This window comes from Callospermophilus lateralis, chromosome 1 (genome assembly GCF_048772815.1).
Source record: "Callospermophilus lateralis isolate mCalLat2 chromosome 1, mCalLat2.hap1, whole genome shotgun sequence".
Classification (NCBI taxonomy): domain Eukaryota; kingdom Metazoa; phylum Chordata; class Mammalia; order Rodentia; family Sciuridae; genus Callospermophilus; species Callospermophilus lateralis.
In genome coordinates, this window is record NC_135305.1 from 189,152,872 (window position 1) to 189,177,436 (window position 24,565).

Sequence of the window (24,565 nt, forward strand, 5' to 3'; positions counted from 1 at the left end):
TTCAACATGTCACTCTGTTAAGCATTTGAAGCAATCATTGTATCATTAAAGCTTTTCTTTTCTCTATATGCTTCTCTTTCCTCAGTGGTCTTTAGGATTACCTGGTTTCTAGAATTTTGCCCATCTTTCTGGATTTTTTGTCCTGACCAAAAGAGTGGGACCTAAAATGGCCACAATCCTTCAGTACATTATAGTAAAATATTACCTCCTCTAGATTTGAGCAAGATTGATCTTTCAATGAAGTTGTTTCTAAAGCAGTAGTTTCCAAGAACATTAGTACCACTTGGGAACTCGCTGAAGACACAAATTCTCCAGCTCTAACCCAGACTTCTTGAATCAGAAACTCTGGGGATCTGGCTCAGTGATCTATGTTTTAACATGCTCTCTGGGTGATTGTGTGGCAGATCAGGTCAGAGAATCATTGTTTTAATGGAACACAGTAGGGGTCAAGGTGCCCACCTTGTTCATTAGCTCATACTAAATTGACCTCAGGTGCTCTCTTAAAATTTGGGCCTCCAACACCACGTACCTAAGGCAGTGCTGCAGTTTCAGGTCCTCCTGCAAGCTGTCTTGATCTGAAATCACTGCTTCAACTCCTCAGGATTTCCCAATCCATCCTCTGTGGCTGGATACTTCCGCTGTCCCCACCATCTCCATGACCTCTAAACACTGGATAATCACGCCACTCATATCTCCATGGTGGGGATTTGTATCCACTGACAGAGCTGAGCCAGAAAACTGGAGGTTCTTGTCAAATCTCCACCTCTAGCCTGTTGTCAACCCACGAAAACATCCTGTGCAAATGATTGCTCAATTTGTGAAATTTCCTATCATTAGCTTGCATGTCTCCATCTTGCCCAAGAGGACACCATGAGAAACTCGCTCTTAAAAATTACATATATACATATAATATGCATCTTATTATACATGTTTTATAACATATACCTTATCTTATATATAAATAAATATATGTATGTATATATGTACATACATATATATATATATCCTTTGACCAAAAAAACAATGAATGTTTGCCTTAATTTGCCCTATGTCTGTTCCCTTCTCCTACTCCTTCTCCTCCCTTAGCCGCAAGAAAATGGCCTAGAAAACATGCAGACTCTCAAAACCTTCAGACCACAGGAATAGGTCTGCTAAGACCCTTTCTCTTCAGTGTTTTCCTATTCTTCATAGTCCTTTGAGGTAGGCATTTTAAATCTCTCCCCCCCCTATATATATAGATATATTTATATATCTATATATCTATATCTATATCTATCTAGATATATATATTTCTACATAACTGGAAATTGAAACTCAGGATTTAAGCAACTTTTCTCCAGATCCTATTCAGATGGTTAGTGGGGATAGCCATATTTATGTTCCAGTCTGCCCACCAAGGCTAAAGTTATGCTGATACTACTGTGACGCATGGAAGAAAGATAAAGATGTTTAGAGGATCTCTGTGATCCTCTTAGTCTGCCCTATATTCCAGAGAATGCTAAACTCAATTGCTGATGGTGAACAATACACATATCCCATCTATCTTAATGGTACCATCTTGAAACATTGATTGGAATTCAGCACTTGGTCACTTCTCTAAGAATCGCCTAACCAGACACATCTGGTCACAATTCATTTTATCCTAGAGACTACTGGCCCCTAGGAAGGAATGCCAGCTCTGCAAGGGGCTTTAACACAAAGCCAGTTGTCTCCTCCTACTCCCTCTGCCAGTCTTGGCAAAGTCAAGTCCGGGACTTGCCGAAGAAGGTGATTCATCTCTGTATGGAAAGAATGCCAAAATCAACTGTACAAAAGATTTCTTTCTTCACATTCTTAGTTCCTGAGGACCATACAGTCACTTACTGTAATGCGAGCAATTATGAACTTCCAGAATTGACAGACAGTTGAATAATAATGGTTGAGAACACTTATTCAGGCTTTCTCATGGGCAGATTTCAAGGGAGTCCAATCAAATTGATTGGCAGAAGACATAATTCTTTGTGAAATAAGAAACACAGGCCCTGGAGACCTTTAGACAGCCGTTTTGTATTGTTCTTCCCTTTTGGCCAATTGTGTATCTTCTGACTTTGTTAGGCCCAATAGGAGCTTGTCTGGGTTTCTCCTCTGCCATAGCCTCTCTCATACAACCTATTTCCTTGTGTTCTTCATGTAAAGGGGCTGACCAAAGCTTTCCAAGAGGATGAGTATTGTAATGGAGGAATAGAGTAGACCATAAAGTTCAAAACGGTGAATTACACAAGCAAATACAATTTAACTACTTTAAAAGGTAATGGATAATATTTTCTTCCATTTTATTTTAAGAACTTAATCAGGTTCCAACATTTCTGACATTTCAATTTTTAAAGCACTGTTAATAATGCGTTTACACACAGTCACAGGACTGAGGAAACCAAAAGAAATGATGAACTATTCACTATAGGCTTGGTTTCAATGAGAACATTCCGATGAGGAATCACTCTTATGCAGTCTTCCTGATTAACAAGTTTTAACTGCGAGAGAGAGAGAGAGAGAGAGAGAGAGAGAGAGAATGCGTGCAAGCAAGCAAGCCTTCAGAGTAGTTTCCCTTGTAAAAGCACAAAACAAAAAGCGAAAGGCAATGTGATAGGGGAGTATCTTGAAAATTTAGTCTCCCTGGGTATGGGCACAGGGTAAGAAAACACAAGGCACCAGGCTTGTCACTCTTATTCTTTCCATTGCAGACATTACTAATCAGCCACAACATTCTTTATGACTAAGTCCAGAGATCTGGCCTGGTGCTTCTCAAATATATCAGCCCTAACAACCACCCAAACCTCCTGGAGTTGGTACAAAACTATTGGCCATTCTAGGCTTGGAGACAGATCTACCAGAATTTACGGGATTAATGGCTGTGTCTCTGCACCACCCCAGGTTTCTTATGTGACAGAAAAACAAACAGAAGAATCCTAAGACAGCAACAAAAAATGGCTACGATAATTCAGTTATATAATCCTTCCAGCAAGGATTCTGTCTTTGATACTTCATTAAGAAAAAAAAAAATATTATTATTACTTTTTAATCAGAAGACTGCTACAGACCATGTATGCTATACAGAGGTAATGGTGGAGCTAGGAGGCTAAGAAGAAGCTCAACCCCCAAATACTGACATATGGGTAAAGCTGATTCCAACTGTGTGAACCTGTATCAGACTGGTGCATGTTGAAACATCTGCTCTTCTTACTAATTTGAAAAGCACACATGAAATTTGTCCAATATACTTCAGATAGGAAAATGACTTCAGCGAATTACACTTCTCGATTACAAAAAAAAAAAAAAAAAAACATCTATGATAAATCACAAAGGAAAACCACTACACTAATATGTGGTTTCCTATAGCCAATGTTCTAAAAACAAAATGTTCTATTTGGCCTGGGCTTCAAAATTGGTCATGTTCTCATTAGTCGTGAGGGCAAGAGGCCCTACTTTATACAATTTCAATCATCATGCAACAAGAAACCAGAGCCTGAAATGTGAAATTAGGATTATTTTTTCAAGTGAGCAAAAAAAAAATTTGCTAAAAATACATTGTAACAAATGTAAATAGCCGTAGTTGATATGACTCAAATTAACATTCTAGTTTGTAAAAAAAAAAAAATTCATGAAAAAATGCTCAAACACAATATTGAAAAATTAAAATTTATTTCACTTGAAAATAGAAAAATGTAAGTTGACAAGTGCTGTCATTTATAATATCTCCAATATACTTTCTCATATGAATTTTCAAATGATATATAGTATATATAACACATTAATATTTTATACATTCCATATATTTAAATCATATAACATTTGTATATCTATATGTAAGTTCTCAAATACATAAAAATCTCAAAGGGTCATGCACTATCAAAAAGATGGCACCATTAATAATTAGTTTTGAAACAAAGAAACAGGATATTTTCTCTAAAATGAGTAAAATCACATAATTTAACACTTATCGGATAGTGAACACTGGTTATCTAAACTTTTATACCATATAAAATTATTTTACAATCCCACCCCAAACGTAGCTTTCTTAAAGAATATAGACACCATCAGTGTGTTTGAATTTTAATAAAGCAAAGATTCTATAAATGAACACACTAATTATAGAAGAGAATACCGAAAACATTCAGCATATTTTAAATCGCGTTTAATAAAATATCACTTTAAATAACTCACTCCCGTCTTTCTGAGGAAATTGAGGAGGAAACAATCATTCCACACAAATCTGAGATGAGGGGGGCAAGTCAGTAAGACCTGAAGAAGCAGGTGGGAGGGGCGGGGAGGTCTAAGGAGTTAGAAGGTTGCCAGCTGCCACCCTCCTAGGTCAAAGGCATTTTCAAAGGCAACTCATTGTCTGGCACAGATCTGGCCTGCGAGGTTGAAAGCACTTCCCTGGAACCATATCTCAGGCTGGCATTAGCACCCTCCTGCACAAAGGCCTCAGCTTCACCCCAGGACTGGTTCTTTCCCACCGTGGTGAAATCTGACTCTCCCAGAGGGCTCAGGCTGCCTTCACTCACACCAGAGCCTGCTCCTTCCTCCTGCAGGTGCACATGTCCTCAGAAGAAAGGCTGCCAGCCTCCCAGCAGGATAAGATTGAAGCTTTATTGCCTAAGTGTCTTTGGTGTTCATTTAGAGTTGCAAATTTTGAATGAATAAAAGTTAAATTTTAACTTATTAAAGATTTAATAGATTTATTTTTAAATTTTATTATATTTCTTGTAGAAATCATAATGACTAAATTTTCAAATAATTCCTTGTAATTTTGTAGCGTTTTTTACTTCTGAAGCTATTAAAATTGCACCAGCACTTTTGGGACATTCTGTATCTCTTAAGACCTGCAGGCTTTTGAATTCAAAATTATGAGTTAATGCATATCCTTTGGCCAGCCTATAGTGGTATTCTTGATTTAAGATGAGTGTTTCCTTAAAGGTTTCTTTTGGGGGATTTTAGGATGTTCTCTGATAAAGCATTGTTTTCTGAAGTTGAGTAAAAAAAATTCTTATCATCATTGCCTCGCAACTGAGAATATTTTAGCATTTTCGTTTGCTATTTAGACATCTTGTCCAGAAATCTGAATTGGAGAATATAACTTCAGTATTTCAAGTCAAATACTGGTCAATGTGTATAAAGGATATACTAGGTTTTATTATAGTGATTTTCAAGATTTTTTTTTAACTGTAACAGCAGTCAGAATGCAACTTTGCAATTAGAACCTAGGGCATTCGTAGAGAGGACAGTATTTGTGTTTGTGTGTGTTCACATTTTTTAAGTGAAAAAAAAATGCTTCAGAAACATGTGATATACTCTAATACTTTCTATTCTAATCTCTTTTACTTAAAAGTTCTGTTGATTGTAACTTATTATGTTTATTCAAGGCCCACTAATATGTTGGTAATCAAGTTTGAAAAATAATAAACCAGATCTAAAGGGGTAAGTCAAAAGGTTACTACGTTAACCCTTCCATAGTTTATGCATTTTTTTTTTAACTAAGGTTGAGTAAAGAAGCAAAAATAGTACAAAAGCACTTTTCAAATTCCATGTGCATATGAATCCCCTGGGGATCTTGCTAAATGCAGATTGTGGTTCAACAGGTCTGAGCCTTGCCCTGGATTCTGCATCTTTTACCAGATCTGGGTGGATGTTGTGTGGTGTGGATCTGGCATGGATACTGCTGGTCTGCAGACAGCACCCTGAGAAACAACAGTATAGAATCCAGTGCAAAGAGCATGCAAAGAACAGAGATAACTGCACAGGTCACACCACCACCTTATAGCTAAGACTGTCAAAACAAGATGCGTAATCCCTCCAAGCACTTCCTCAGGATATGCACAGAACATACAACGTGGTAAAAGACTTCGCACTCCTGCACATCTCTCCATGACACTAGCCTCTTCAGAATCCTCTCCTCTGTATTTTTTACCCTAATTCCTTTCTCCATAACCTACCCCCAGCCAAAAAAGTACAATTAACACCACCCTGTTTCTCATAACTTAGAAGTCACATTGGAGTGGATTACATCCCAAAAAGTGGACCACTACTGCATTAGTCAAGACAAGAACAGGTCACATAAAACCAGTAAAAGAGGCTGCCAACAAGGAGTGTGAAATATTTACGAACGCTTCATTTCAGAAACTTGCTAAACTGTGAAACTCGCTTGTCAAGGTGGACGGCGCTCATAAACTATGTCTGAATGTGACACAAGGCAATCCTATACTTCAAAGCAAGATTTCATAATTCGGATCTATATAGTTACAATTCCTAACCTAGGATACATAGCACTTATGTTTCTGCACTTTTAACCTCCAGAATTTTGGGGTAAATATATTAGTAAAATAAAAAATACAGTTGTAGTAGTGAGGCTTTTGTGGATGAATCTGGAGGGACAGGGAATGTGTTGCTGCTCACCACTGGACCAGAGCATAGAATTAACACATATGTGGTGTTGGAAAAATGTTTGATAGGACGAGAATGAATGGAGGAACATCATATTAATAATAAGGCTCTGTCCTGCTGAATGACTTATTAGTTGATTTGCCATGACAGTATTTTAAAAGGAGCCAGAAATTAAAAAGTGGCATTCTCCAAACTGCATTTATCCAGTATGCAGATGGGGAGAAAGGGGAGGAAACGGCACTGTTCCAGCGGAAGGTGGTCTGCACATCCATCCTGAGAATCAAGCAAAGCCCCTTTGGAGGACAGCAATCCTTGGGTGGGAATTGGGGCTACCGGCTGCTCTGCATGGTCACATGCCAATCACCAGCAAGGGTGAAGGGCACAGACACAGCTAGTGCCCCTTGCCTTGACTTCTGCCTGCCAGCAGTTGCTTTTCTTTGCCTGGGGGCTTCCTTTTGGCTGCCCAACTGACAGTCCCCAAATGCCAGGGAATCATTGGCCTCTGGAGGAAGTCTTTACCCCCAGGCAGCCTGGCAGGTTTTGGTAGATACACATCCATTCCCTTGCCCAGGGATATGGGGGTGGAGGATAACATTGAACCATGGGTTCTGAGCTATCTCCCACAATACCCCCGTGTGCCAGCAAGTGCCACTGTGGTAACTGGTTCAATCATGCCTACTTTATTAGTGCAGCCCTTCCCTGGCTCACTTCCCCACTCTACCACTGGTGTCCTCTTCACCACCGACTAAAATTAACTTGCCCTTGAAGTTGCACCTCAGGGTTTGGTTCTGGGGAGCTCAGAGTCTTTTAAAGGGGGATTCTCCAGTAAAGAGAGGGTCCACAGTACCCATCCTTTGCCAGGGCTGCAAGATTACTAAGGACCAGCTAGCTGACTTTTCCATCCTGAAGTCCAAGTACAGAATTTTAAGTAGCTCCTCAGGGCCCCCATCTCTGGCCCCACTTCTCGCAAGACCACCAGAATCCCAACTTCGGGCACATTCCATTCTCTCCCATAAAGAGAATAAGCAGAACCACATCTTTTGCTCAAGGACCGTAGGGATCAAATGACTCACGGAGTACAAGTATAATCCCTATTAGTCACCAAAGCCCCTACAGTTACATTTGTCCAAGCTCTCTAATAAGTAACACTTGCCTCTGAGAAGGGGATCTCAGTACAGAGCTGGGGAGAGGCAAAGACAAAGAGCGACGACTGCTGGGGTTCAATGAAATTTTGATGAATCACCGGTGGGGATGGAAAAACCACAAAACAACCAAAATGGAACAGTTATTTTAAACACTGCTAAACAATGAGCAGAAATGAATTGAAAAAACCCCTTCAGGGCGATGTCCAGTCACTCCTGTTCCATGTAATGGGTATTTTGAGCTGCTAAATATCTTAAGGGGCGGGGGGATCTACAAAAGCTCCGAGCTATGAAAGCTGCTCTAACAGCCCTGTTTCCAAAGGGCTTATTACATCTGCAAAAGAGAATTCAAACAGTGAGGTGGCTGGACAATAATCTCTGAATGTTGTCCCAGTAGTAACTTGAACTGGTCACCTAAGGAAGTCTTGCTGTCATACAAGTGGAGGAATCAGGCTGCCAAGCTTGGGGTTCTAGTCTCAATAAGCCACCATCAAAGAGGTTTCGTTACAGATTCATGAGAGTGTGGATTTTTGCTGGGCTGCATCTTTTTGGAGAACATCTACTTTGGGGCCCTTCACTCTTGCCAACCTAGTGAGGAGAAGATCTTCTATCTCAGTTCTGATGTAAGTGGATTTTTTTTTTTTTTTTTTTTTTTTTTGAAGAGAAAAGAACAGCTGAGCTTTTCTGCAGGACAACCTATTCCCTTATTTATAATGCAGGACAGCGGGGCCTTGTAAGTGTATATTCTGGTTCATCTGAGGACACTTGGTTGTTCATTTTAAAATTAGATTCATCCTAATTATATGAAAACAGCCAATGTGTGGTTGGCCACAACACCAGAAAGGCATTACTCAGCACCTACCTTCTGGGCTGGCCTTCCACACAGCACCGTACTGTTCAACACAAGGTCCCTGCCCTCTTGGAACTTAAAATCTAGCAAAGAAATATCTCACTGGCAAGTACAAGCTTTGGACACTGAACAGTGAAGAAATATATATATATAGAAAGTGACTAAACATGTCATATTCCCTGTAGACAAAGGAGTGAGGAAAACTGTCATTGAGATGGCAAATGTCAGCAGATAGGATCAGAAAGAATTTTGATCTTGATTTTTAAATAACCAGGGCAGGATTTCAGGGGCTCTTGAAATTATGTGCAAAACTATACCTTTTTTTGGTGTTGGGGATTGATCAACATGTACTCCATCACTGAGTTCCACCATTAGCCTTTTTATGCCATTCCATATAAGGTACTTGAGCATCTGTGAATTTGGTATCCTTGGTAGTTTTCAGAACCAACTCCCCAATGATATTGGGGGACAACTATATTTATAATCACTCATGACAATGCATTGCATTTTATCATACTGCTGTTCTCTTTTGTAGGAATTATTCCAAGGCCCAGATGTTCTGAGGCTAAAGGTTTAGGGAAATTTCTTCTCCCAGCCTTGGAGAGTACTGAAATTTGTAAACCATACCCATATAATTTCCATTGCACAGATGTGGTGACTGAAGTTCAAAGCAGTTACAAAATTTGCTGGAGAAAACATAGCTAGGCATTTCAACTCAGTCTGCCTTTCATGCCCCTCAGATGTCTGCCTCCCCCAGTGGCCCCGGGTGCTATCTACCCACTGTCTCTCTCCAGTGTTCCGGCTCCCATTCAATCCAGGGCTTCCACTAGCCCAATAAAGGAATCAGGTTTTCTTCTCCTTGCTCTGTGACAGGACATTAAAAAAGGATGTCACTGGAGCCTACACTATGGCATACCCTGAGCCCCAGAGAATCCAATCATAAGTCAGAAACAAATTTGGCACTGAGAGCATTATTCCCTAACTTGAAATATCAAAAATTAGCCAGGGCTGTTGGTCAGTGGTAGAGCACTTACCTAGCACATGTGAGGCTCTGGTTCGATCCTCAGCACCACATAAAAATAAATAAACAAAATAAAGATATTGTGCCCATGTATAACTAAAAAAATATTTTTAAAAAATTCTTCAAAAAAAAAAATAAAAAATAAACAAATAAAATAAAGGTATTGTGTCCATCTACAACTAAATAAAATATTTTTAATATCCAGATCTGTACTTGACAGACATTATAAGGATTAACTTCTTAATACTGCAAATTTTAATTTTCAAAAATATTCTACAGAAATAGACTTGGGAAGAAGAAAGTCTTACCTAGGGTAACATAAAGGCATACCACTATTTATTCTTTTACATATCTTCAGCATAATAGTTTGTATTATTATTTCTTAAGGATCTAAAATGAATGGGCCCTTTGTCTCCTCTTCTCCTCCTTTTTTTTTTTTTTTTTTCAGTGCTAGGAATAAAACCCAGGGCCTCACACATGCCAGGCACGTGCTCTACCACTAAGCTATACCCCCAGTCATCCTTACTTCTTAGAATAAGGCATGTTAATTAAAATTAAATTAGAAGATTTCCAGAAAGATAAAGCATGCATAGGTAGAAGAAAAGGGCTTCTTTTTCTTTTCACTAACATCACATTTATCATTTGTTCCCCTCTTGATTTCCTTTATGTGAGGTATTTCTACAGATCTGGCTGAATATTTGATAGAATACATTTATAATTTGGGAAGAAAACAAGCCAACATCTTTTTGACTAAAAAAGAGGTGCCCCCTCAGAACAAGCAATTATAGGATAAATATTAGAATAAATACTAGGAAAATCAGGATTTTTTAAGCTAAGCTATTATGGTATGAGTCATTAGAAGAGACTAAAGTTCTAAAAATTATTTCAGGAAAATGACTTCAACACCTCTGACAACATATTAAGAGTCAGATCTGGCCTCTGCTCTCTGACATGTCTATTAACTAATCTGATGATTATTTTTTAAAGGAACTAAAATTTAAAATATCACTAATATTTTTATTGACTAAATGTCAGTAATATCTGAATATATTGGGTAAAATAAAATAAAGTATTGAAATTAAAATCACTGGATGCTTCTTACCTGTTTGCAAATTGTGATTATCAACAAAAATCTTAACTACATGTGTGGCTATCATTATATTGGACAGTGCTGAGCTATCAGGGTTTAACAAGCTATGGCCCTTAACCTGTTTTTGTAAATAAAGTTTTATTGGTACACAGCCATGCTCATTTGTGTACTTATTGCTCATGGTTGCTTTCTCACTTCAATGGCAGACTTGAATAATTTGAACAGGGACTATTGTCTTGAAAAGTTGAAAATATTAACTGTATGGTCTGTTACAGAAAATGCATGCCAACTCCTAGGCCAAAAGATAAACTGAGGTTACCTAATTTATTTATGAGTACCCTTTTATAACTAAGGAAATTAAAGCTCAGATAGGCCAAGAAACTTGTTTAAAATATTTTTTATTCTTAATTAGGTGGTTTTTCCATAAAGCCATCCTCTCATGCATTCATTCATATTCTTCATCCATCTCTAATCTTGATCATTAAAGAAATAAAATCCTTATCAGCTAGAAAATCAACACTTAATATAATGATTCCCATCACAACAATTATTTCAATAAGGTCACATAGAACTTTGCTTTTGTTAGACATGGGAACTGCAGGAATGTAAGTACAATGGCGGAGAAACCTTTGAAGTCATATAGAACTCTGAACAGGCTGTAAGAGGGTCTTTAAGCTTTACTTGAGAACATTTTAGAGATTCCATCATGTAATCTGTTTTCAAATTACACTTGAAATTCCCCCAAATGTAGAGCTAGCTTGCTAAAAATATTCATTATTGGAATTAAACTAAAAAAATTTTGCCACATGTTGGAGAAAGTAAAATCTGTTCCCAAAGACATTGTGGCAACTTGTAACTTACTGCCTCATTACTGAAATCCACCACCTCTCAGTTGATTACCCTGAGTTCTTAACTGGTCTCCTCACTTCCAGAAGCCCCTTTGCTCAAGATCTATCCCAAAGCCCCCTTTTAGAACAAAAATTGAATTTACATTCTTCAGTCTCTTCATGCTTATGATGCAAAATACATCTTCTTTATTGTGGCCAGGAATGTCCTCATCATCTGGTACCTATAATACCAGACTCCAACAGCTTACTGTCCTTTCTTTATACACAGACTGGGCTCCTTGCAATTCCCTGAATGGTCCACACATTCACACCCACTTCCTGTGTTTGTGTTTTGTGTTCTTCCTGCGTAGAACCGTCCCTACCCCTATGTATGTGTTCCCACTATACATTGTACTTACTACGTCATAGAACTATCAATATTGCAATTACCTGTGAAATATTAATACTCCTCCTACTACAAATAACTACTATTTAGGAATACATAACTAGGGGTCAAGCACTACATTATTTCATTGAATTTTTATGTTATTAGACAATGAAACTGAGCATGTGCAATGAAGCCAGGTGAGGTCACAGTAGTAATCCACACCTTCCCACTACAAAGCTCTACAACTTTATCTCTACACTAGTGGTTCTCAGTGGCGGCAATTTTGCCTCCCAGTAGACAATGTCCAGAGACATTTTGGATGCTACTGGTGCTACCGGCATCTAGTGCGTAGAAGCCAGCAATGCTGATAATCATTCTAGAATATACAGACAGTCCTCCATAGCAAAGATTTATCTGGCCTGAAATACCAAGACTGCAGTGATACAGAGGAATTATCTGGCCTCAAATGCTTATAGTACCTGCTATTGAGAAACATGGCTCTAGACTTAATCAGCTCCTATGGACTGCCACAGAAGACTCAGCCAGAAGTTTTGAATGGTGTCTCTGCACCTAGTATAGTTCCTGGCCCCCAGCAGATGCTAAGGGAATTTGTGATTGATGGATGGATGGACGGATGGGTGCATGGGTGGGTGGGTAGGTTGAATGGATGGATGGACAGACTCCAGAAGAGGGAAAAAAATTTATTTTAAGACTCCGTTTTTGTGTCAACTTCTATAAAGATAAATCTGAACACATATTCTTAATGAAAAGTAAAAAAAAATAAATATAGAGCATATTCCAAAACATGCGTTAGTCTTTTATTTATGAACCTATAGAGTGTGATCAAATTAACAAGCCAAATGTACAGAACGTTTTTTTTTCCCAGAAAGTCTCAGGAAGACAAGGTATTTTTTGAATTGCTCATAACTACTACAACTACCAGATATACTGACAGGTTTATACTCCATGTAGTAGGTCATAACTTAATTTTTTGAAAGACATAGTTTGGGTGTAAAGTTTTCCTGGTTCCTTTTTTTTTTTTTTAAGAAAAATAATACATGAGAATGCAACTTATGCTTTCCCTCATTGTGTCTGTAATTCAGATGTAAGTACCTTATTTGGGGACTCCAAATATTGCAAGTGTAGCAAAAAATACAGTAAACAGACACAAACAGAAATAAACTATTCTCTGGCCTATGTAAATCAATAATCTAAACATTAGAAATAAAGCCAAGGAAAGACAAAGATAATGATCATAATATTTTTAAAGTAACAAATTTAGAAGGATTTTTACAACACTGCAGAACACTTCAATTGGTTTTTTTTAGATGAAAAAGCAAAATGTTTCCATTCTGTGGCTTCCTCAATTTATCACTTTTTGTGAAGTACAGTAAGAGGTTAAAACAATGGAGCCTGATTTTTTTTTTAAAAAAGTGTAATATTGTAAACTGTTCTTCATAGCCTCTTGCACTAAATTTCATCACCTGTGGTCTCACACAAAATCAAAGAATACGATGATCACATACCTTCTGATAACTGATCTTGACCATTCAGAGCACACATTAGTATAAAATTAGGTTCTGAAGCTTTTGATTTAAGTAGTAAAACTTAGCATTTCCGAACATAGTTGACGAAAGAATAAAATAAGTGAATGGTAAAATAAGTAAAAAAATAAAATAAGACATGAATCTGCCAACACATTCAGCATTAAGAGAAGAGACTGAGCGATGACTGAGCGATGGTGGGATTCGTAGCTTGGGACATCAGCGTGGCTGGCATTTCTCACCATGATTTGGAAGCCTGGCCTGAGAAGTGCAGCAGAAGCCTGGGGCAAGTGGTGGTTTTGTCAATGCATTGTGAACATGACACACACTAGTCCCAGAGACAGATTCTGCGTGCATGGACATGCAAGGTGGTAAGACATTCATGCATGTGGGAAAGAAATGTGAAAAAGATGATCAAGCCCAGAAATATCACAGATGTTATCGTCAATCATTCTTTTTTTTTTTTTTTTTTTTGAGTACCTGTTCTGGGAAGACATTGTCAAAACCTAGGAAAACGGAGTACTCAGAGAAATAAAGAGAGGAAAGTGCACATGAACCATCTTGGGGATCAATTAAAAACACAACATATGTCACAAGGTAAGAATACTCAGTGGTTCCTGAAGATCACCATCAAACATCATGCCACTAAAACCATGACTACAGGACCTCTTCTCAACTCTCCTCATTACAAGCCCTCCTAAGCCTCCAAAGTCCTACCAAATGGACCCCAAATGACAAAGACAGACTTGCTGTCAATCTGCCTTCCTCCGTCCATGCTTTGGCTTTTCCCAAATTATATCACTCACAACTTTTTGATAAATCTGTAAAATCTTGACCACAGAGAGAGCCATGATTCCCTGAGGCCCATTTTCAGAACTAGAATCTTGCATGCGTAACTTAGCTCACGTCAAACCTTTCCTAATTCTTATAGGTGCTGAGCAATTTTTGAAAGCAGGATTAGGAAAAGTAAAAATTAGAATAAAACATCAAGATCAGGAAGATAAAATCAGAGCTCCCATATGTAGGCCATGATCTTCTTCACAGTGACAAGTTGGATCACGAATTCATGTCTTGGTTTTTCTGTCCTTTGAACATGTCTACAAAAATATCATTGAATTTTTGATAAGCATAGCCCAGAAGACAGTTCGAGGTTGTTGTTTTTTTTTCTTTTTTCTTTTTTCTTTTTTGGTCAAAACTTTGCATGCAGATATTCTGGGTGGTTAAGAGTAGACCCACAGACTGCAAACTTAATGGGTCTGAGGAAAAAGAGGTGATTGATATTCTCCAGCACATCTATGTCCCTTATGTGGGATGTGGGTCTGTCCTGGTGGAAATGCTGCAGTAAGCTTCTCCGGGCATAGTCAAGCTTCCTGCCTTCTCATTCCAGGCTCTCCTGACTTGCTGCTTGGAAAAAGACACTTTGAGTTCACAGAACTCAGCTTCTTACTCAATAAAAATAGTACTGCCACAAGAAAAGCTGCCAGTACAGAAAGTCTCCACAGCCCCTTGAAATTAGGACAGGAGAGACCAAAGAACATCAATATTGAATGTAGATCACTATTCTAGGTGTCGCCTGGCCAGATTCCTGAGAGGAGGATATGGAAGTATATTACTTGTGACTCAGTGATTTAGATACTCTGCCCCCTGCCCCATCCCCACCTTCTTAAGTGCCACAGTTGACAAACAGGTTTGGGAACTTAAAGTGGAGAATGGACATCCTCAATCCAGAAGTGCACTGGCTTAATATATTATTTCCTACACCACTTGGGTACAAGAGAATCCTGGGTGAATCCCACTGGAATTCACACGAATACCCTTGGGCTACAGAAAACCACAAAGCAATCAGCTCCTCAGAAATAAAATGACTTTATTTCAGCTAAGGGTTCACATGAGAAACTCCAAGAGGCACATCCATTTCGTCCCAGTGGAGAGCATTTCAGAATCCCTTTGTCTTAATCTCTGTATATTGTCTCATATGTCACTGGCTGCACACCAAACTTCAAGGTGACTAGCAGGATCAGGCACACAGTGGGCACATAATATCTTCAGATGGAATAAGCAATCAAATCAAAGGATCAAAGTGACTGTAAATAAAGTAAGGAGTTAACTCGTCATGCATTGCTCAACCAGCTTTGACACCAGAACAAGCCCTTCTTAGCAAAACAGTCGCATGATTTGGCCTATGATGCAATCCAGGCAGTAAACATCACTTTGGGCAAAACCAAAAGTTAGAAGATGGCACTCACTTACCAACACAGAGGAAAATGAGAAGCACCACCCCCTCTCCCCCTTCTATTCTTCCACTAGAAGTTTACCTGTGCTCTTGTGCCAAGCTCCTTATCTATCAGGCACTGGAGTGTCAAGGGTGAATAAACCCACTCACAGCCTCTCATCACAACTTAGAGGTGGGGGCAGGAATCAAAACAGACTTCCTGAAGGATAAGAACTACATGGACTAAAAGCACAAAGCAGCAGGACCATCAATCAGGGAAGTTTATGGCTATAGGGTCATTGTCAAGCACCTCCCTATTCTGTCCTCTCAGACTGCTCTAATGAAAAGCCTGGGGGACACACTGCATGTCTCAGAAAATTAGTTTAATGGACATGTTAGCCATTCATTCCACTAGGTTTTCGGCATTGAGGATCATCGCCAGAATCTCCATCACTGGATTACAGGAGCTCGGGCCCCAGAGATAACTCATATCAGGTTACTTTTCTTCACTGAGCCTTCTGATTTTTTTTTTCTCCCTCTTGAGGACTGGTAAAAGACATGACCATACAAACTTTACTTCATTTTCTGTGGAATCCAAGTTGAAGCACTGCTCATGACATAATTTGATCTTTCATATGAATATATTCTAGTTGCCAGGCACCATGGTGAGCGCTCTACATACTATCTGATCTATACCAACAACTTGACTGTATGCCCTCCAGATATCTCTCTCTCTCTCTCTCTCTCTCTCTCTCTCTCTCTCTCTCTCTCTCTTTTCCTATTAACTTGGTTGTTACAAAGCTCAGAGATAAAGTAAATAAAGCAGTAAACACTTAGGATTTTAGTTTATCTTTCCTTCCCATTTTTAACAGTCTCGTTATTTTGTGGAATTTTTACTATGCATTTACTCAGACACATTTCTGAAAGTCGATTCTCTATAAACAAAAACAAATTACCATAATCATCTATTGTAATTTCCTCTTATTCCCAATTGGCAAGAATTTCCATGAATAATTAATCTGAAGATGACACCTTGGCTATCGCATTCTGGTCACTTGAAAGCTCACATAATGCAGTATTTTGCACCATCATCTGGTTCAGAATATGTGTTTGAAAGTGCAACAGGGGGTGGGGGGGGGAAGAGAAGAGGTTGGCTGACTTGAGTTACAACATACAGTAATCATCAGGTTATTTCCAAATCTATTACCAAGGAATATATCTATCTTGTGTTGGAACTTGCCAGTCCCATTCCCCTTTCCCTCCCAAGCCACCATTTTTATAGCCTAAACTATATCACCACACGCCCTTGGTCCTCTTAGGACTGCCAAAGCCAAAGGCACTGCCAAGACCTGCTGAGTGAGAAGTCGCTGCAATCACCCAGTGATGTCTGGTCTCTGGAATTTCACTCTTAGTACTGACAATGCTCCTGGAACCCATAAAGATTCTGGTAAAATTCAGGGAGTTGAAGGTCAATGTCTTCAGGGAATCAAGGTAACATTTGAAAGGCAATCTCCACCACTGCTGAAGGTAGGCAAATGCCTGGAGCAACTTGCAGAAATAACTCTCTACAATGTTGCTGCTGTACAGAATGGCAGGCCAGCTGTTATCAGAGAGGGTGAGGAGGTGCAAAGATTGAACCATGTACACATGGTATGTGTGTGTATTTGCGTGCACAAGCACACACACGAGCCACGAATTTTGGCATGCCCAACTGGCACCCATTTGCAATGCTGAGTCAGGCATTAGGGGAACATGATGTTTGGGCACAACCACTAATTTGTTCAACAAAGATTTACTCAGCACCTACTGTGTGTCAAGTGTTCTTCTAGATGCTGGGAAATCTAGAGTCAATGAAGTAGTCAAGACTCCCATTTTTATGGGCTCTATACTGTAGGCAGAGTAGACAGGTAATCAACAAATATCAAATGAAATGAACAATTCAGATTGCAAATAAGACGAAAGGAGGAAAAAGATGCAAACAAACAAACAAAGTGAACGTTTTAAAAAGGAATAAGGGACTGTCTTTGCTCCAAGGTGACACAGAACCTTACAACATTACAAGAATGAAAAAGAGCTAAAGAAATCAATCACCTATATTCTGATTTCCATCAAAAGACGAGCTTACTAAAAATTTTATTTTATAATCAAACATGCAATATCATGTGTAGCCCCTAGCATCCCATGCTTCAAACAACTGGAAACACCTTAGGAAAGGAAAGGAATCCTCAGCTTTCCCTGTTCTTAAGGGGATTTTAAGAATTCACCTCTCCCACCCCCCCCCTTCCCCCCAAGATGCTAGATTAAAAGTAAATTGTCTTAGTTCTTCTCTACAACAGAATTTACTACAAAAAAGTGAAAATGGGAGAAATGTAATTCCAGTTACTTTATACAACAATATTCCCAATGTCAATGAAATTATGCTTTTGCATTGTAGTACCAACAGGAATCACTTCATAAAAAACCCAAAAGAATTTGGTAGCTATGTTCAGTATCATTTACTTTTACTCATAAAATAAAGCCAAACTCTATTTACTAGCAGATGTTTTCACTTCCAATATATAATAAACCTTTGAAATTAATTAAAAATAAAATTCTAACAGCATCTGTTTAACATGCACAAATAATAAATAGTTGCTCACCAGACCCTACACATAAAATACCCCAAACAAATCACTTACTACTAAATTGGCATTAGGGTCCATTAACTCACTTAGCCAACTGACATGAAAATGTCTTAAAATCATCCACTGTTCAAAATACTTTTGAAATACCTTTTTCATTAATGTTTCTTAGCTTATGCCTCCTTTCAGAGTTAGAATTAAGCAGAAGTGAATTAGGGAGTAGAATCGTCATCATGAATATTCAAAATGAATCGTGGAACATTTTCACAAAAGTGCAGTTTTTATTCCTTTGCAATACAGTGCATGCAATATTTTGTTGCAATGATAACAAAGTAAGGATAAATGATGTAAAAACACTGCCTACCAGGTTTACTTTATCTAATACATTTATCATTATAAAAATTGTTCTGTTCTCCTATGAATGCACAGTACCTGGAATGCTTCATTTCTTTAACTTAAAATAGTCTTTATAATTGAGTCTCATTAGTACCTAAGACCAATTATATGCTGAGGGGAAGGATTTATTTCAAGTATATTTACCAGTTAGACATAGTGTTTGAATCTTCACAAATTCTAAACGTGTGTGGAGAGAGGAGGGTGAAGAGTCTGAACTTGACTGCTCAGGTAAACACTTTCTTTGACTCACGTTTGGAATTGCTATGCTTCAGACCCTTCTTTTAAATTTTCCCATTTGGAGAAAATTATACATTTAGCTTTTAACTGAAAAAACAAAAACAAACACAACCCTCATTCCACCCCACCCCCAGTCTTCTTTAAAACAAATCAGAAGGCTTAAGAATTAGCTCCAATAATAATCCTATAATGGTCATCAGGAAATCCTCCTCCAAAATGACAACTGCAGCTAAGAAGGACGAAATTAACTAGGAATAAAAACTACCCAAATGAATGCTTCCCCAAGAGGTGGGTAATGCACATCTGGAACAACTGGTAACACAACCAACTCGAGATGACCCAGAGGAAGATGCTGCGTCAAGAACAGCAAAGCAAAGAAGCGCGACTCAGGAGTCTAGTAGAATCGCCACCGATTTCCCAAAGAGGCAGAGAGCAGCAGAGTTGAGTCGCCAGGCACTGGTAACAGCGCACGACAGCTCTCAGGGCAATTCTCCATTCCAAATCCCGGAGTTCCGGGGCAGGAGAAAAAAGGGGGACAGGAGACCCAAGTCCCTTTAAACTGCACCCCCCTCCCCCGTGCCTGCCAACCTTTTCCGAACCCCCATGTCACACAACTTCCTCATCATGGAAACTTCCACTCGGTTGGGCGCTGAGGATGCCAAACTCCATTTCACAAGGAGCCTGTCAACAACTGGGCTTGGGGTTTCAGGAACAGAGCCGCTGCGAATGAAGGGGGCCCCTAGCCACCCTGCTCCGCCACTGCCCACGCCGTGGCTCCCTGCCTGCAACCGCGCGGTGGCGGAGCGCGAGAGGGCACCTCCTCCCAGACCCCGGGCGCAGAAACCCCGCGGAGGCAGGTCAGGAGGCGATGACACCCCCGCCCGCCCACGCCTGCCCGCCCGCGCGCGCCGAGCTTTGCCGCCGGCACCCGTCCAGGTTCCTGCGACACCCAGTCCCCACCTTCTGGACGGTGGGAACTGTCGCCCCCTCCTCCGCCTACCCCCCACCCCCTGCCTCCTCCGCGCAGTCCTCTTGCCAAATTACCGGAGCCCTCGAGCCTGTTGGGTTGACCGCCCGAGCCCGGGGAAGGCAGCCTGCGGGCGCTTGCCCCGAGCCCGGGGAGCAGAAGGTCTCCTTTCCAAGCGCACTCACATTATTCATGCAAAGTTAATCCCCGCCGCGTCACGGCCGCCCGCCCGAGGATGTGCGCCTTCCTTGGCCAAGCCCCGCAGTCTCCACCCTCCTCCGCCCCCTCCTCCTGGCGGCGGGGTCCCGGGGAGCGCAGGCGACCGGGCGTCGTGCGACTCTACGAAATGTCAACTCCTTGAGCGAAGAGAAGCGGCCGTAGCCAGGGCCGCTCCAGCCCTCCCCGGCCACTCCACTTTTATAGGCGTAGGAAGCTAGTGTGGCCGGGGACACGGGAGTCCCCGCCTCTCCGGCCCCCAGCGTGCCTGGCCCGCCCCGGCCCGTTCCCCGCTCGCTGCCTTACTCAGGGCTCTGGGTACCGGTTCCGTGCCGGGTGTGCGACCCGTGACCTGGTTTCCCCTGCAGCCCTCCCGGCGGTCCGACTCGCGCGGCGGCGGCGGCGGCGGCCAAGAGCAGGCAAACCGGGCTCCGCCAGGGGCGCAGCGAGGAAATGGCCTCCTAGCCGCACACCCCGCCGCCGCCGCCGCCTGCCCGGGCAGCCCGGCGGGTACTGACGCCCCGCGTCGGCTCCGGGCCCGTACTCCGACGCGCTCTCAGTGCCCAACTCTCTGACCCCCACCCCAGGCTCTCCACTCACACCATCCCGGGGCCAACCGCCTCCGCACCTGCCTCCCCAGGTGCGGGAGCTCCCCCTCCTCCCAGTCCCGGCCGTGCCAGCCACCGGGCGTGCCCTTCCAGGGGTGGTGACGTTGCCACGGGTTTGGTGGCCGCGCGTCCGCCCACCCGATTGTAGGCGCACGAAGGTTCGAGTTTGGGCGTCATTCCTCTAGTTTCGGAAGAGGAAGGAATGGGGGGGGGGGGGGATGAGTGACAAGGGGACGGGGCGGGGGACTTCTAGGAGCATGGCCTTCTTTGCCCGGCGCGACAAGCGAGCCCCGTGCCGCTGCACTCCTTTTAACGCCCCCAAACAACTTGTGGCGCGTGTCGGGACGACACGGAGCTCTCATTGCTCCCTGGGCCTCCCGCTGGCCAGGCCGTCTGGCGGTTTTCATACCCACAGTCACCCTCGGAATGGAAGTTTGGAAAATACCTTGCTAGTGCTTAAGGGAGACGACCCCCCACCCCCGCCACACACACACACACACACACACACACACACACACACACACAACATTATGTACTCCTGGGATAGGTGTGGTGCAAGGTTGGAACACTTCACACCTCATTAATAATGGGACACCCCATTATTTTGTCTTTACCCTGGAAATATACAAATAAAACCCAGAGGACAAAAATAATTCATACCCTTGAAGAGTTCTGCCTTGGCAAATAGCAGTTCTAGAATGTTTCCTACCTCAAGTCCTGAAGGTCAGTGGTTCAGGTTGTGAGAAAAATAAAGCTGGTGACTTGCTTCTGAGCTACATTGCTTGGAAAAATACCCACTACTCAGACAGCTAAAATGCAACCAGTGCCAAGTTATATTTGAACAAAACTGCTCAGACAACAGAGTTTTATTTTCTTATAAGCAACATTAAAATAATTTCTACTTCATAATTCAACATACACATTTATTCCTGTAACACACAGTGTAATAGAACTAGGACAATTTATATCCTCAACTGTCTGAACAATGTAAAAATTAGTTATTAGAGAGTTTTCTACATTTCCAGCCTGCAACATGTGTTTTATTCCAGCTTCTTCTGAGTGTTCCACAGACAGGGGAGCAGCCACCACCCCTGCTGACAGAATCAGGAACCACAACTGTCAAGTACTCCTTCCCTGTATCTGGATGAACAGGGTTTCAGCCTACTTGGAGAGAGAAAGTTGCAGACCCCAAGACTCTCCCATTAGACTCCACAGGCTCCATTTCCCTTCTATCCTTTGTGAGAAATTCGTGCTTTATTCTTTGCTCTGAAGAAGTCTGCACCATAGAACTTGCCAGCTTCTATAGTGGGGACTTGTTTTTGCAGGGAAGTTCCTGGGCTTTCCTCCCAAGCTGCCCTGGGATGTTTTGGATGAATTGAAGGAAAGCCATGCAGTCAGTCCACACCACCGGTCCACACAGACAGCCCCCTGGTGGCTAACTGTGGGTGGAAATCTGCCTGCTCAAGTAGGCCATATTTACATGTGGGTCTTCTGGTCCTCAAAGGGGCCAAAGGAGTCTAGTGAACAACTTTGTAGTAAGGCGAGATGGTGCCCATCTTCCTTCACATGGTGGATGACCAGCCACAAAGCCTGATGGAATGTCTTACTTTTTCCTCCTTCTGAGTATAACTTGGAGCTATTGATTTTTCTAAATTCTTTCTTAAGAAGGAGGAATGAACGTTAACAAAAAACTTGCTTCTTTTTGTTTGAATAGATTGGTCTTTCTGATCTCATTTTGCCTGGAGACTTCTGAAATAAAGAGTCGATGAAGGCTTTATATAAATAATGTGGCGTTATTCGAACAATTCCTGAGACTATGATTCTAACAATGTTATGTAACGAGGCTACTGCAAGGTTATTGAAACAACAGGAACTAATAGGATTCCATTCCAACAGGCTCTCTGAGGGCAGTCCTCCAGACTGCGTGATGCTAAGGGTTACCAACAGAGCATGACATTTGTCTGGTTTTATACAAGGAGGGAGGGCGGAGCAGGATGTTATGAGGATCTGAGTAAAGGCAGGACATGTTCTTTAAATCTGAGAGCCCATGATCCTGTGTCCCACCAAGTGCAGTTGCCTTCAAAGAACATATGACAGACCCATGTCATATTCCACCTTAACCATCCTCATCACCAGAATCTACACATTTCAAGCTTCTGAACAGGTTCAAAGAAATGATCCATTCATATTAATCCTCCAGCAGCTACTGGGATAAGGAAATCAATGAAACATAGGGCCTAACTTCCGGGGTTTAGGATAAAGTGAAATCAGTTGTGCAAGAACAGGATCTGAACCTGTTTTTATTTAACATTTGGAGATATTGTTCATTGTGGATGGTTATTATATTAATTTTGATTTTTTAAAACATTGCACTAAAAACATTTTCTCTCCATTCCTGAGCTTTTTGGCAACCCCTTAAATTTTGTGCCAGAAGTGAGTGTCTTACTAAGCCTAGTCCTGCCATATTGGGTCCTGCACTACTGTCACCAGAGTCTAATCAGAGTAGTGAAGTTCAAGTTGGAGTTTACTGAGTGGAAAAGATGGTTAATATGTGTTAAGGGACTTGAGGTACAGGGGTTGGAGATGTAGGCATGAGGTGAGGGAAGAGCTCTAAGATTTCCCTGAGGTGTGTGGCACTGGGACCAGTTCAGCAGGGGCTGACCAGATTTTTACATGGGAGTGTGGGCACTGAAGAAGTACCATTTCTGGGGCCTGGATCATTGGTATTCGGTCATTCACTCAACAACTACTTCTCAAGCTGGCTGTACAGTCAAATGACCTAGCCCAAGAGATTCTCATTTTCACTGTTAGTTCCTGGAACTTAATTGTGCTACGAAGGTACCAGGAATCCTGGTCCTAGCAGCTGAATAAGAATGGAAAACCTACCTTAGATCTTTAAGAAAGACAGACTCTTAAGAGAAGACGACAGATTCAAAATTAACTAATTGAAGGGTAAAAGTTCAATAAGAAATTCTCCCTTGCTGTTCCTGGGGCATTGGTTCCAGGACACCTCTGTAGCTCCCTAAATATTCTGATGGTCAAGACCCGTATATAAAATGGTGTAGTATTTGCATGTAACCAACACATACCCTCCTTTGTACTTTAATTCATATCTAAACTACTTACAATATAAACTCTATGTAAGTAATTATTGTACTGTATTGTTAAGGATATAAAGACAATGTTCAATTCAGATGCAATTTTTAATATACCACTTTCTACCTGTGGTTGCTTGAATCTGCAGATGTAGAGTCCAAGGATATGGAGGGCTGACTGTATCAATAGGTATGTGAAATTGTGGCAGGGAGACCAAGATAACTCAGGAAGAATGAGGAAATCAGGTTAGAATTTCTGCAGAAGGTAACTGGGGTTTAACTTCTAGAAGAAGTTGGGGTGGAGGAGGGAAGAAAGACAGAGAGGGCTGTAATATTAACAGGGTACAGTACAAAATGAAAATATGGGTTCTTTTTTTTCTCAAAAAAAGCAGGGGAAAAATTGCCACAAAATATACAAAACGAACAGCTATTTCCTTTCCCCCTATATTCTATCTTTGAAATTGTCATGGCATTTTTTATTTGCTATTGAATATCATTGTAGGGACAGAAGAATAAATTATTAGCATAAATTTTTACTGTTCATCCTGACATTGTGCAATGTCAGTTTTAAGGGCAAATGTAATAGCATTTAATTCACAGGAAAAATCAACAAAATTACACTGTTCATATTTTGTAACTTGTATATGCCAGAATTAAACTGCTCCTATTTCACTTCTTGACATGGGCCCAATCCACTAATGCTCTGCCTATGGCATGCTGGAAGGTAAGGAAGACCTGAGAGGAATGGGACCTATGAGTTGTTCTCTTTTTTTTTTTTTTCCCTTTATTATTTTCAGAATAAATGGTTAGCTAATTCAGGTAAGTAACATGAGTAAGAAAGGACACAAAAAGGCTCCTGGGCTGTTGTCTTCTTCCTGTGTTTAAAGTATCTAGGTTGAGTGAAAACCATGGCCTCTTTGGGTCATTGTTA

At 41.0% G+C, this 24,565-nt stretch overlaps 1 protein-coding gene across 4 annotated transcripts in view; it reads right to left on the reverse strand.

Moving 5' to 3' along the window:
* Thrb (thyroid hormone receptor beta) overlaps positions 1-20,317 on the reverse strand; it is a 369,387-nt gene extending 349,070 nt beyond the window's left edge. The window contains exon 1 of one of the 4 annotated variants that reach the window (XM_076842915.1): positions 20,238-20,317. The gene's annotated coding sequence lies outside the window, so the exon portion shown is untranslated. The other 3 variants (XM_076842909.1, XM_076842902.1, XM_076842919.1) reach the window with 3 other exon arrangements.
* Between the last annotated feature and the right edge of the window lie 4,248 nt (positions 20,318-24,565).